The sequence below is a fragment of the Macaca fascicularis genome, chromosome 7 (assembly GCF_037993035.2).
Source record: "Macaca fascicularis isolate 582-1 chromosome 7, T2T-MFA8v1.1".
Lineage (NCBI taxonomy): Eukaryota > Metazoa > Chordata > Mammalia > Primates > Cercopithecidae > Macaca > Macaca fascicularis.
Window position 1 is genome coordinate 92,869,802 of NC_088381.1, and position 15,431 is coordinate 92,885,232.

Below are 15,431 nucleotides of genomic sequence, written 5' to 3' on the forward strand. Positions count from 1 at the left end.
ACTTTGGGAGGCCAAGGCGGGCAGATCACCTGAAGTCAGGAGTTTGAGACCTGCCTGGCCAACATGTTCTCTACAACATAGTAGAGAAACCCCATCTCTACTACAAATACAAAAATTAGCTGGGCCTGGGAGCGTGCACCTGTAATCCCAGCTACTCAGGAGGCTGAGGCAGGAGAATCACTTGAACCCGGGAGGCGGAGTTTGCAGTGAGCCGAGATCACACCACTGCACTCCAGCCTGGGTGACAAGAGTGAGACTCCGTCTCAAAAAAAAAAAAAAGTTCTCATAAAAAGAACTTTAGACAGTTGTACCTGTGAGATAACACAGCCGTCTACAGGGAGGCAGTGTTTACTGCAGATGACAATGGGACCTGACCTACATCCTAGTTACGTATCCAGGAACTAATCATTAGCTACACCCACTCAAAAAATAAGGATGTGGGCGGTCCTTTACTCCTCCTGTCACAATGTATATTTTGTGTTTACTCAGCACACCATGAAATTCAAAGTACAAAGCACCATTTATATGTTTCTTTCTTTTGGCAGGAAGTAAGTTCAAATGTCCACCAGCCAAGTCCAGATCTGACATGAACAACCTACACACATGTATAGGCTAATATAATCTGATAAGAAAATGAGTTTAGATGGCCAGATATTCACAGCCACTGTGTTCAACTGCTTCTTGGTAACACCTGGAATTCTTTATAGGAATTAAATGTGGCATAAAAATGAATATCTTACCAGAGGAAGTTTTCATTAAAATGTCCTCAGAATTTTTTTTTCTCAGCTACCTCATTTTATCTAGGGAAAACTATGTGAAAATGAACAAAATAAAATTATAATCCGTATAGGAAATTAAGCTATCTGGTTACCCATGACCAAGTACTCTGCAGTAAAAACCAAGACCATGCAGGATTACAGGTGTTAAAAATAAAGAAACTACCAAATGAAGAAAGCATTCTACTACGTAGTCTCAGGAGAAACACAGAGGTTTTTCTGCTACTACTTTGAGCCAGAAAAACAGCCACCTCAGCCTCCCCAGCATTTTGGGAGGCTGAGGTGGGCAGATCACCTGAGGTCAGGAGTTCGAGACCAACCCAGACAACATGGTGAAACCCCGTCTCTACTGAAAATACAAAAATACAAAAAGTAGCTGGGCGTGGTGGTGTGTGCCTATAATCCCTGCTACTCAGGAGGCTGAGGTGGGAGAACACTTGAACCCAGGAGGTGGAGGTTACAGTGAGCTGAGATTGCGCCACTGCACTCTAGCCTGGGTGACAGAGCGAGACTCCATCTAAAAAAAATATACACACACACACACACACACACACACACACACACACACACACACACACATACAGGTTGTGGATTGCAGCTTTCTACATCCCCAGCTTGTAGACAACATTCCCAGTGTCAGTGGAAGAGGGCTAGTGTGGTGGGGTCCATGATCCAGAAAGGCTGAGAACAGGTTTCTGGGATGGTCAAGCACATGTGTCTTTCTTCTGGGCCCTTGGGGAGGCCAAATGCCCCACTGTCCATCTGAAAGCTACCTGCCCAGGGCATTCTTTTCAGGAAAAATTTCTGAAAGTCTTTACTGCACACCAAAGAACATTAACCCAAGGGGCTTGGGGAAAACGAATAGGAGACTTTCTTTTAAGTTCAGGAATAAATGAACATTAAAGAAATCAGCTGGTCGGGCACAGTGGCTCACGGCTGTAATCCCAACACTTTGGGAGGCCGAGGCGGGCAGATCGTGAGGTCAGGAGATCAAGACCATCCTGGCTAAAATGGTGAAACCCCGTCTCTACTAAAAAACACACAAAAAAATCAGCTGGGTGTGGTAGCAGGCACCTGTAGTCCCAGCTACTCAGGAGGCTGAGGCAGGAGAATGGCGTGAACCCAGGAGGTGGAGCTTGCAGTGAGCCAAGATCACACAACAGCACTCCAGCCTGGGCAACAGAGCAAGACTCCACTTCAAAAAAAAAAAAAGGAATCAGCTATACCCTTCTTCTACTGGTCAGATTTTATGTAAGTATCCACCCAGAAAAAGACGTGTTTTTTACAAGGAATATAATTTCCAACAGTGACATTACTCATCAGCATGTCTTGAAAGTATTTTCTGGGTAGCTATTTGCCAGTCAGGAAGAAAAAGGAGCAGACACAGCAAGGCCTACAGGTAAGACAGTCCTGGCAGAATGTGGCAGGACCCTGAAAGGCCCTCAAGAGTTCCCAAGAACAGCAGGACCGCAGGAACCAGGTTTGGGAAACAGGAGTGTCCTGACGCCTGACACAGGCCACCTAGGACTCCTGTCTCCACAGAATCCCATTTGACAGAGGCCCGGGGAGCTCCTGGGACTCTGAAATAGGACAGGAGTGGAAACCAGAACTTCATTATCAGCACATGTTTTTCTGGATGCAACAGAGTTGTGTTAATTCCTCCAACACTTGTCAGAGGAAAGGCAGGGTAGGGAAAGGAAAAGGCAAGACAGTAAGGTTTGACTTTTCAATCATGTTCTCTTTTGCTCTCTAAACCTGACTTTTCATCTGTATAATAAGAATACTCAAAACAGATTAAAAGACATCATTCAAGTGGCACCTTCTTCCTGCCTGCTAACGTCTTCAGTCTTCACTCAAGAAAGGAAGTTGCATTCCTTTACAGGCAAGTCTTATAAATAACGCTTAGGGTTTTTCGTTTGTTTGTCACCCATGGCATCAGTCCTTCCTTCCAGTGGGACTGGACTCTGAGAAGCCTTGCTACTTCCCAAAATCACTGTACATGCTCAAAGGACATTTTAAAAGCACCCAAAGTATCCAAAAGTATATATGCTTAGAGCAATTCCAAAAAATGTTTTTCAGCAATACTTTTTAAGGTGGTTTACTATCTTCCAGAGGGACTTCTACAAAAGGCAAACTCATCTGGAGATTAAATGGTTTTAAGTTTTCAAGTGGTCTCTAACTTTACAATTGCCCTGGGCCATCTACTCTGGCTCCAACTCTTCAGCAAGTTTCCTTGCTAAAGGGTTTTATACCTCTATATATCACTTCATGTCCTCCTTCCCCAGAAACATTTTAGGATAAAATCAGATATCAGTGACTGGTAAACCTCCATGACTACAGATTTCAAGACTTTTTACAAAAGTTCTGTGGAACTTTCATTGTGTTTTTAAAAATACCAACACACACATGCACACTCACATACACAGCTGAAACATAAACGAGAGGCACAGAAAGATACGAAACTTCAAATAGTGATAAGAGAAAGATAAGCTAAAATCATAATGATAGACCCCCATACAAACATCCGAATGGCTAAAATGAAAATGACTTATCAAACTAAGTGTTGGCAAGAATGTGGAACGATAGAACTCTTATTCATACCTGATAGGAGTGTGAAGAGCCACACTGGAGAACTGTCTGTACTCACTAAAGCTGAACATATTCACATCTTAGAAATTAGCAGTTGTAGCCACACACCCACAATCAGAAAAGCAAACCCATGTTCATCAAAAGACATACACATAAATGTTCACAAGAACATTATTCATAATACTCAAAAACTGGAAACAATTCAAACATCTGCCATCAGCAATTTATGTTCACACAAAGGAATACTATTCAAGAATGAAAATAAATAAACTACTGCTGCATACACAATGTGGATGAATCTCACAAAATCAAGGGAAAGAAGTCAGACATAGGAACCCTTAGAAGCAGAGATTAAAATGGTTGTTACAAAGAAGGAACCACAGACATTGGGCCAACTTGAGGGCAGAAGGTAGGAGGAGGAAGAGCAGAAAAAATAACTATTGGGCACTAGGCTTAGCATCTGGACAACAAAATAATCTGTACAACATAGTTCCATGACTTGTTTTTATCTATATAAAAAACCTATATGTGTACCCTCAAACCTAAAAGTTTAAAAATAATAATAATTAATAATAATGGTAGTTACCAGGGGAGGAGATGGAGGGACCAGGGAGATGTTGGTCAAAAGATACGAATTTTCAGTTAGGTAGGAGAAGTGAATACATTTAGACCTACTGTACAACACCATGATTATAGTTGACAATAGTGTATTGTATACTTAAAAACTGCTAACAGAGTAGATTTTAAATGTTCTCACCACAAATAAATGATGAGTATGGGAGGTAATACATATGTTAACTAGCTTGATTTAGACATTCTACAACAAATACATATATCAAAACGTCATGTTGTACAACAATAAATATACACAATTATTTTTCAATTAAAAATAAATACAAAAGTTTTTAAAAGAAGTCCAACATAAAATACAAAATACAACGTAAAAGAATACAAAAGTATTCTTTTGTATTAGGTATTCTTTTGTATAAATTAGGGGGTTAGTAGCATAGATTCTTTATGAATTTTCATTTCAACTCAAACAGGAAGTTATTATACTTCTTGTAGTTCTATTACCAGGGCTGCTCTATAGCAAGCTTTTACGTCGAAAGTGGAGAGCTTTTCAGCTCACATGTGGAAATGAGGCACAGTCTTCATTTTGGAGGCATACGTTTCTTTTACTCAGTTTCTCTCTCATTCTGTCTTCTGCTGCTTTCTGCCTTTGTATAAATTGCAGTTTCTTGGTGCATATCTCTCTGGATATCTTATGTCTCTCTCTGGGTCCCAGGTTAGGAATTAGGCCTTATTCAAGCAAGAAGTTGCTTGGAATACCAGGGTTGGACCCATACAGACTCGGCTCCTCTACAGCCTTGGTCCAAGGATTAGCCCTCTTCATTTCTTGGAATGCTGTCAGAAATGTAGAATCCCAGGACCCACCCCAGACCCAGTAAATCAGAATCTGCATCTTAACAGGATACCCAGGTGATCACATGTACATAAAGGTTTAGAGGCACCGACCTGGGGCATATGGTGACCTGACAAACTCAGAGGCCTAGGGCTAGAAGTCACAGCCTTGCAAAGCTCATACAGGTCATCCTAAATGGCTTCTGTGTGAATGGCCTCACTCCCAGCCTGGGGCCATATGAATGAGCCATGTCTTACACCTGTAACTTTATTTTTCAAACTCATGTTATATTCTTCTGGAACTTGGGGGTGGTCAGAAAGGAGACAGAGGACAAGGGAGGTGGTTAGAATTGAAGATGGAAAGGCATGTCTGATCTCATTTCTCTGCAACTCAGGAAAAGAGGGTAATATTTGAGAGCTAAAGTCTACTGAGGCTGCTACATAGTACTGCAGGACCTTAGACAGAAGTCACTTCACCTTTCTCTACTTCAGTCTTTTCAAGTGTAAAATAGGGAAAAGTAACAGTACCTACCTTTGAGAGTGTGTTGTAGGATTAAAGGAACTGACATTTGTAAAGTGCTTAGAACTGTGTATTATGTTAGCATATGATAATGTATAGGTAGTGTTAAATAAAAATTTATTATTTTTAAGTCATGGCTTTGGTTTCTCCCTGATAAAGAAACAAAAATTAATAGACTAGATAGTGAAGGGGAATCACAGAAGAAAAGCAGCTCAACATATGTTTACTGATTCTCTACCCTATGACAGACATGCATAGTTTGTATCCTCTGGGACACAAAAATGAAGATCCTTGTTTTTGAAAGAGTTCACAGTCTACTGAGGATTGAGAGCAAAGGCTCTCCCTAAAGACGATGTCTGAGTTCAAGATTCCTGTTCCATTTTTAAAATCAGCGATTAGATAGACTGGCAAGTATGTGGTTGGCAATGTCATAAAAGGATCTGAAGTCTCATTTCTCAGTAGTGAAATTGAGAAAAATGTCTACTTTATTAGCTTTGAGCTCCTTATATAAGTGCCAACTTCCTATATTCGAGGTAAACAGTTTAAAAAGAAAAAAGGGGGCCAGGCACGGTGGCTCATGCCTGTAACTCCGGCACTTTGGGAGGCCGAGGCGGGTGGATCACCTCAGGTCAAGAGTTCGAGACCAGCCTGGCCAACGTGGTGAAACCCCATCTCTACTAAAAATACAAAAATTAGCCAGGCGTGGTTGCGTGCACCTGTAGTCCTAGCTACTCAGGAGGCTAAGGCAGGAGAATTGCTCGATCCCAGGAGCGGAGGTTGCAGTGAGCTGAGATTGTGCCACTGCTCTCCAGCCTGGGGGACAGAGCGAGATTCATCTCAAAAAAAAAAAAAAGAAAAAGAAAAAGAAAGAAAGAAAAGAAAAAAGGCCAGGGGCGGTGGCTCATACCTGTAATCCCAGCACTCTGGGAGGCCAAGATGCGTGGATCACCTGAGGTCAGGAATTCGAGGCCAGCCTGGCCAACATGGTGAAATCCGGTCTCTACTAAAAATACAAAAAATCAGCCAGGCAGTGGTGGTGGACACCTGCAATCCCAGCTACTCAGGAGTCTGAGGCAGAAGAATCTCTTGAACCCAGGAGGCAGAGTGAGCCTGGGATCATGCCACTCCACTCCAGCCTGGGCAACAAGAGCAAAACTCCATCTCAAATAATACAAATAAAAATAAAAAATACGTATTGTTATAGTGCATAAGTATTTAATCTTAAAACGACTTGCTTCAGGAACACCCAGCTTCATATTCCCTGCTCCTTCTCAGCAGCAGGACTGCTTCCTTATTGCTATTTAATGACAGGGTAGATTAAATTTTTCAAGAATAATATTAACTTCTCAATCACTAGTTACTACTGGCTTTCAGCTTAGACTGTACAAGTCAACATATTTCTAGGCAGTCTACAAACAAAAAACAGCTCACTGATACATGACCTATCTAACCAAGCTTAGTTATCAGATAGCGGTTATGGAAGGTGACTAGTCTGCAGCACACATATTCACCTGCCAGAGGAATCAGATAATTCTCACTTCCAAATGATACGGCCACCTCTACCTTCTGGAAGGCCAGTGAGTCCCAGTGAAGCCTAGTGTATTAGGCTTCAATCCAAATATCTTATCTTTGATTACCTGATGTCAATGCAACATCAGTTCAAATGCTCTGCCCTGGCATTGTAACAAAGTAAACAATCTCATTTTCTTCAAAGTCATCAGGACTTAAAGACTCAAACCTGACAAGCAATGACAGCATCAAACAAGAGGTGGAACAGGGTCTCAAAGGGTACAATTACTACCCTTAGGAAACCAGCAAACATCAGGCTGTGGAGACTGGAAACTAGTTTGATTTATAGCACTTGTGGCTTTGTTAGTTTAATTCTTAAAAACTATTTGTATGTATTGTTTCCCAGAAGAAAGTTAAGAGGATCCATCAACTTAGTTGAAATGTAAACACAATCTCCTGTTTCCTTCTACTTCAAATGATGATAAAGGAAACAGAAACAGAACACATTTAACAAGCCACCAACTCACCTTGGGTAAACTATGAGGATGTAATTTCCCAAGTCAGCACTGTAGAGTAACAGCATATACTTTACAGAGGTGCTTCATCGTACAGCTCATAATGTCCTCAGGCCAATTCCTTAAGAAGGCAAGCCAGCAGGGATTAGTGCCAGTCCCAAAAGCAACAGAGGAAGCAGAGGCTGGTGGGGGCAAGGGGCACAGGCTCCAGGTGGGAGAATCACAGTCATGTATTTTGTTCCTGACTCCTGACCATAGAATTCTTAACCTTTGTGGGCAAGAGAAGGTCGAGAACATTTAGCATTTCAGGCACATGATGCTAGGCATATTTCTACCTGCTCAGTCTTACTCTGATCGTACAGATAAGAAACTGTGGTGCAGATGTTAATTAACTTGCCCAAGATTCCACACATGTTAATGGTGGAGCTATGCTTCTCACTCAGCCCTGTCCCATTCTGAAGCCATCTTCTCTATACTGTATCAGCTTCTACTCAAAGTCTGATCCACTCAACAGCAGCATCTGCATCAGTGAGAGCTTGTTACAAGTGCAGAATCTCAGGCCCCGTCTCAGACCTACTGAATCAGAATCAGCATTCTAACAAACTCTCAAGAGGCACTGTGGCACCACACTGATAAAGAGAGAAGAATGTCTACCCCAGGGGCAACTGTGTCAGCTCCAGTGGTGTTAAACCTCATTTAGTACAATGCCTCTTGGACCCAAATACGTTGATGTTCATGTAATGCTGAGCACCACATGAACCCTCTTTGAACACAGAGATTTTTTTTTTTTTTTTTAAAGAGGGAGAAGGCAGTCTTGACAGAGTTCTACAAACAAATTAGATGATGACACTAAAATGTCTATCACAGTCAGATCTCCAGGGGGAAGCTAAACTGAAACTGCAGAGTCAGCATGCCCTCTGGTGGATCACAACAAGGAAGCCTGAATATGGAATTTGTCTCTGGAGGAAAATCTAGAACACACTCAGATATGAAGATGGTAAGGCACTTGCCGTGAAAACGATCCCACTGACTCAGGAGCAACTTGGAACAAAACCCTTTTAATTCAGGTAGTAAACTTTCGAATGAGAGAGTAACAAGAGCATTCTAGAAAGCCAAAGACAAACAAGGAGAAAGGAATAATCCAGGTATTTTTTCCCAATAGCAGAAAATTTAACCTGAAACTGAAACCCTATTTCTGGAGTTGGCTCACCTTTTTTTTTTTTTTTTTTTTAAACTCTCCTTCGGATCCAACCACCTTCTTCCTATTTTTAAAAATTGAATAATTCATACACCATAAAATTCACCTTTTAAAGTGTGCAACTCAGTAGTTTTCAGTGTATTCGCAAAATTGTGCCATCATCACCCTATCTAATTCCTGAAGATTTTCATCATCCCAAAAAGAAACCTCAGACCCATCAACAGTCTCGCCCCATTTCTCCCTCTTCCAACCCCTGGCAAGCACTAATTTACTTCTGTCACTGTGGATTTTCCTATTCCGTACACTTCATAATGGAATCATGCAATATATGGTTATCTGTATCTGGCTTCTTTCACATAGCATGTTTTCAAGATCCATCAATGTTGTAGCATGAATCAACATTTTGTTCCTTTCTATGTTTGAATACTTTTCCTTGCATGGATGTACCACATTTTCTTTCGCCATTCATCAGCCTATGGATTAAGAATAAGACTGCTGGCCAGGCGCAGTGCCTCATGCCTGTAATCCCAGAGGTCAAAGCAGGTGGATTGCTTGAGCCCAGGAGTTCGAGATCAGCCTGGGCAACACGGTAAAACTCTGTCTCTACAAAAAATAAGAAAATTAACCGGAGGTGGTGGCATATGCCTGTAGTCCCAGCTACTAGAGAAGCCAAGGTGGGAGGATCGCTTGAGCCTGGGAGGTCGAGCCTGCAGTGAGGAGAAATTATGCCACTGCACTCCAGCCTGGGAGATAGAACGAGACTCTGTCTCAAAAAAAAAAAAAAAAAAGGAATAAGGCTGTTATGAATATTCATATTTTCATGAACATGTTTTCAGTTCTCTTGTGCATCTATCTTGCAGGGGAACTGGTCATTAGGTAGCCAATGTTTAACATTTTGAGGAACTGCCAACCCCTTTTCCCAAGTGGCTGTTCCATTTTACATATTCACTAGTAATCTGATGTAGGAGGGTTCCAATTTCTCCACATTCTCCACCTGGCCATCCTGGTGGGTGTGAAGTGGCATCTCACTGTGGTTTTGATTTGCATCCCCCTAATGACTAATGGCACAGGAACACTTTCATGCCCCACTTCAGTTCCAGGCACCCCTGCCTGCTTTCATCCTGAGTGTTGCGTCTCCACTCCTGCAACTAGTTGTCCAGTCCTCTCTCTAACTCGTCTGCTATTTCAGTGAATTTACAGAATCAAAAAACTTTTTGTTTTGTTTTGCTGGGGACAGGATATTACTCTGTTGCCCAGGCTGGAGTGCAGTGGCATGATCAGGGCTCACTGCAGCCTTGACCTGCTGGCATTACAGGCATGAGCCACCAAGCCTGGCCTTAGTAGGTTCTTTGACCACCACCGCAGATTCAGTAAATCTCACACTGTGCTGGGCACAATCCATTTTCTTGTACGCTCTGAAAATTATTTATATGCAGGCACAAATGCAAGTCTTTACTCCTGCTTCATTATCCCTCCAACCTAAAATGTCCCTTATCCCTAGAAGAGTGCTACCCACTATTTATATTATCGCAGTCCAGCCCCTTGGTGGAGACCTTCTTGGTGACCACAGCTTAAAATGTTCTTCTCTACTCTGAAATAAAAAATAAGTAACCACTTACAGAGTTCATTAATTAATTAATAGCCATACTTAATGAATGTCAATATTAAACCACATATTAAAATTGTGGTTTGTGATAATTCAGTAATGGAGTCCTGAAAGATACATATATAACCTCAGAAACATTCTGTATTCTGGGAAACGCTGACTTGAATAAATGTAACCAAGTTTTTGTTGTTGATATAGTTAACTATAGTACTTCTCATAGTCTTTGATATAATGATGCCCATGTTGAGAATCTCTACAAGAGGAAAAAAATAATAGGCAGTGCTTCTCAAATGGATTTGTCCTTTATAAGAGTATACCGATTAACACCCACCCCAACAGCATTTTACCAACATATTCTCGGAACTGCTGAGCTAACTGCTCAGCAATTCTATCAGCTGGACAGCATTGAGTAGAAACCATATTTTCTACCAGAATAAGGAACTAAATTTGCTTTGAGGATGCCATCAATTAATAGGCACTACACTAACATACCAGGTTACAGAAGAAGAGAAAAAAACTGTACATTAAATGAGTTTATATATATATATTTTTTTTTTGAGAAGGAGATTCACTCTTGTTGCCCAGGCTGGAGTACAACATTGCAATCTCAGCTAAATGCAACCTCCGTCTCCCAGATTCAAGCAATTCTCTTGCCTCAGCCTCCCAAGTAGCTGGGATTACAGGTGCCCGCCACCACATCCAGCTAATTTGTTTTTGTATTTTTAGTAGAGACGGGGTTTCACCATGTTGGTCAGGCTCTTGAACTCCTGACCTCTTGAACTCCTGACCTCAGATGATCCACCTGCCTTGGCCTCCCAAAGTGCTGGGATTACAGGTGTGAGCCACTGTGCCTGGCCTAAATGTGTTCTTAATTTTTAAGATCCATCTGGACTTCTGAAGTCAGAAAAAGAATGTATCTTAGAAATGAGCTAGTGCAGTATAACTAGTGTTTTAGTTTAAAAGCACCCTCTAGGAACATTGAGAATAATGTTCTAGGAATGGGCCCTGACTCTCTGTGACTCAGTAATAACAGTCCTAATGACCAAAAAGAAATAAAGTGTCATAATGACTGTCTCACAACAGACTTATTAAAGGGAGCAAAGATATCACGTACTGAGAAAAGTGAACAATGGTGATAAGAGGCTGCCCTCACACTGGAAAAAATCCCAGCAGCAAAAAGCATGGGTAACACCCAAAATATAAACATCACGTTATGGGAAGGAATTTTAAAATAGAAATGTTCCCTACTAAGTGGGAAAAACCATTTAAATTAGCTAATGAATCTTAAGAATGACAACCAGAAGGCTGTGTCTTCACCAAGTGCTGATTGCTGTCAGGAAGACAGGTTTGGGCCTTGAAGTTTTATCTACTAAAACACTAAGTGTACACTTGAGTTTTTTAAAGGTTTCTGATTTACTGATAGGTTTCTCTAGTGCTAATCATTTTAAAACTAAAACAAAGCTCAAATGGACAGCTGAGATAAAGCCTGACAGTGAGCTGGGATCCCATTTGGCATAGCAATACAAGAACTAGTTAAAGCGCTGACTGACCTCCTCTTATACCTAGTTCATTTGGGCGCTACATTACGTAAACTTTATTTCTTCCTTAGGATGTTATTGCAGGAACCCTCCTGACTCAAGCAGGTTCCCACAGCCTCTCTGATGCAAAGCAGTCAAAATTCAAGGCCACAGTCTAGGTCATAGGAAGTCATGGTGAGCTCTCAGCACAGGACTATGGCGTAGGGGAAAAGGAAAAGAGCTTAAGACTGGGTTAAGTCCCAATAGTGCTTGATTACAAGCTAGGTTACACAGGACACCACACTAATACTGATCAGCTGCCCCTGAAAGCCAGCCCTCTACCCTCTGAGAGACCGAGAGAGGGTCTCAGCCACTGCCAGTGCCACCACCATTCTCCAGAAGGAATGAAAGGCCTTTGCCAGGTCTAACCACCGTGGGACATTTGTTGTGGGGTGTACTTCATGCTCCCTCAAGGGCCTGGGTAAGCTGTCCATTCAGAAAAGACACCACTGCAAATTCTTCTTAAACTTGTTCCCTAGGTGATCTATTCTGTCCTCCAACCTTAAGGTTCAAGCTGTCAGAACTGTACACAACCTCCTTTCCACAAATGTCTGAGGTTTATCCAAAAAAGGAAATAGGGTAGTTTTTGGATTTTATAAATTACAAAGGTCACCAATCTGGCAGTACCCAAGGGTGATCTAAAATCTGAGACTACCTATTTTACAGTATGAAAAGAAGAGGGAATCCTACCTCTTTGTACAATTCATCCATTTAAAGAGCAATCAGAATTATTAAACCTAGATAATGGTAAGTGGCACAGGCATTGGAATATAAAATGCCTAAGGAGACTTCCCAACATACCCCCAAAGAAACCTTGTCTCTGTATATGAGCTAGGAAAATAATGGTATTTCATAACAAACTTCATCTCTCTTACTATCTCCCACCCCATAAGTTAGTGATTCTATAGGCATGGTCTGCAGCAGTATTAGCATCATCTGGAACTAGACAGAAATGCAAATTCTTGGGCCTCCACCCTAGACCTAGAGAATCAGAGACTCTGGCAGTATAGCCCAACAACCTGTGGTTTAACAAGCCCTCCAGATGATTATCTTCAAGTGTGAGAACCATTGCCCTAAGATTAGGGAAGATGCTGCACCTGCGGTGGCTCAGGAGCCTGTGTGAATCCCATTTAACTGAGTGATAATCTCACCTGTTCTTGCCTTCAATTGATACTGGCTTTTAATCTTCACAGACTGATTTCACAGATTAGGAGTTGAGTCCTTAGTTCAAGGTCACTATTAGAGGTCAAGTCAGAGCTCCATCCCAGGATCTGCTGACTTCTTCATCAGCCTTGAGTTTCAAACTAAGGCCTTTCTTTCTAACCGTGCCAATTCTGGGGCCCAGGACCATGAATGTTGATAATGCCACCCCAGTCATCTCCTAATCCACATCATGCTGCCTTTCTCAGATAAATATGAGGACTGAAGCTCCAAATCTTAAAATCAAAAGAGATGGATTTGAAAATAGAGAAAGAAAAAGGGTAAACAGATGTTTCCAAAGGCCCAAGCAACTAAACCACTTGGAAATGAGTGGGTAAAGAGAAGACTTAGATGTCTTATTATAATTAAGAATTAGCTCATTCAAAACAACTGAGTAAAGAGCACAGAGACAATATCTAAGACCAGAATGGTGCTTTAAAGTTTTCTTAGCACTTTTCATTTCCATTATCTCATCTGAGTTTACAACAACCCTGCAATGGAGGGAGGTAAGGCCACGATTATCTCCATTTGACAGAAGAGAAAACTGAAGTTCAGAGTGGCTAATCATTTGTCCATCAGCACTGTCATCAGCTGTAAAGCTGAAACTTGACCTCAAGTCTGTCTGAATCTAGAACGGTGTAGTGTATCCACACTATGTGATTCGCATGTCTACAAATCTGCCCCAAAGCAGACTACACTCAAAGAAAAAGCAAAGAGAAAAACGGGCAGCAGAAATGGTGAGCCCCTAAATCCTGGCACTTGAGCAGTGTGAGGGTGTCCCTTTAAGAACTTAACACACAAACCCAACAGCCAAGGTGTTCAGCCAAAAAAGAAGAAAAAGAGAGGCATATTTCTAGCCTGCATAATCATTTCTGGACCGATTCCCACTAGCAGCCTCTGAGGCGAACAGCGGCTCACAGCCTCGGCTGAAGCTCCTCCACCCCCAGGGTTATAACAGCGCGGTTCTGACTAGTGTGCAGGCAAAACCCCAAAACTCAAAACAAGAAGTGAAAAAAGTGGAGCCAGGAAAAATTCGTCGGCATCCTCCACACCCTGACAATCCGCACAATGCCAGTTCCAGGGTCCTGGGGTCGCCCGGACTGCAGTCTTAGGAGAGGGTGGAATGAGGTGGAAGTCCCTGCGGACCCACCGACCCTATCCTCTCCCACCCAGTCCCTAGGGCAGCGTAATAGGAAGGGGAGAGGGTTCGTTATGAAATCCTCGGGCCAGAATCAAAGGCAGATACACACTGGGGACTTTCTCCTATGGAACAGTATGTCTTTCCAAATTCTCTACCTGCAGGTCCTGTCCTCGGCGAAGATGAACCGGGTGGGGTGGTGAGGTGGCGGGGTGTTATAAACCTGAGGAAAGGCTGGAGGGAAAATCGAGCCACCCACCTACTCCAGCCACGTTGCCCAGCGGTGTTGGCAAGGCTCGATGCCGACGTGCACCGCAAGCGCGAATTCGGAACCTGGCGCCCTTGACCGAGTCTGAGATCGGAAAGGGGGCATCGCCCAGTGCCAGCGCCCTGAGGGCAGGGTGCCGTGCCCGCCAGAAAAGCTCGCCTCAATTTTGGCAGTAATGATTTTCCTAGAAGATGCCAGAGTTCGCGAAGATCGGAGTGATTCGCGGATTTCTGCGCTGAATCTAGGGGCGCAGCGACCCCGAGTTCCCCCACACTGGGAATCTCGGGGCGGCATTCTCGGGGCCCATCCCATCGCGGGGACAGTGCGGAAAGAAAGGCTCCATCTCAACTTTCTCGGAGGAAATCACTCCATTCCGTGGCTTGCCCAGTACTGCCCGCACAACGGGTCCCAGGGTTGGAGAGAACCAGGCACACGAGTCCCTCTCTGCGCGCACAAAGCAGCTGCGCCGGGGCGCGCGGCCCCCTCTCCCGCCACCCGCCAACTTGGAAGAATCTCTCTGGGCGCCTGTCTATTCCCCCGGCCTCACAGTCACCCGCCTCGGACGGAGCGCCAGGTGCCCCAACAGCCCCGGCGGCTGCAACCGCATCTCCCTCGCTTGGCCTCCTCCCTGACCGCGCGGTTCCCCTCGCCCCGGTCCTACCGTGCAGCCTGGCTCGCGCCCCAGCCGTGCCAGTGCGCGGCACGCGTCCCAGCGCTCGAGGCTCCTCCCCGGGGGGCTGCCCCGCGCGGGGCTCCGGCTCCGGACAAGGCTTAGCCGGCCCGGGTGCTGGTTAGCCGCCGCTCGCGGCTCCCGCGCCGGCTCCTGCTGCCGCGCGCGAAAAGGGAGGGGTAGGGGGGGAAAACTCCCGGCAACTCCAACTCCGGGCGCTGGAGCTCCAGCTGCAGCCGCGCGCCCGCCCGCCGCCGAGTGCGAGCGCCTGCGAAGCAAACCTGCCCCCGCTGCCGCCTCTGAGCATGCTCAGTGCCGCCGTGGGCGAGCCCGAGCGCCCTGGCCCGGGGCAAAGAGCAGCAGCTGGGGGCCGGGACCCGCCGCAGGCTCGGGAGCGCGGAGGTGGCGGAGGAAATGAAGGGCCAATGTAGGGACGGGGTCCCAGAGCCAAAGACCCAGGAGAG

At 44.1% G+C, this 15,431-nt stretch overlaps 1 protein-coding gene across 4 annotated transcripts in view; it reads right to left on the minus strand.

Moving 5' to 3' along the window:
• STXBP6 (syntaxin binding protein 6) overlaps positions 1 to 15,229 on the minus strand; it is a 256,535-nt gene extending 241,306 nt beyond the window's left edge. For all 4 annotated transcript variants that reach the window (XM_045396245.2, XM_005561003.4, XM_065548677.1 and 1 more), the window contains exon 1: positions 14,959 to 15,229. The gene's annotated coding sequence lies outside the window, so the exon portion shown is untranslated. The remainder of the gene's footprint in view (positions 1 to 14,958) is intronic.
• Between the last annotated feature and the right edge of the window lie 202 nt (positions 15,230 to 15,431).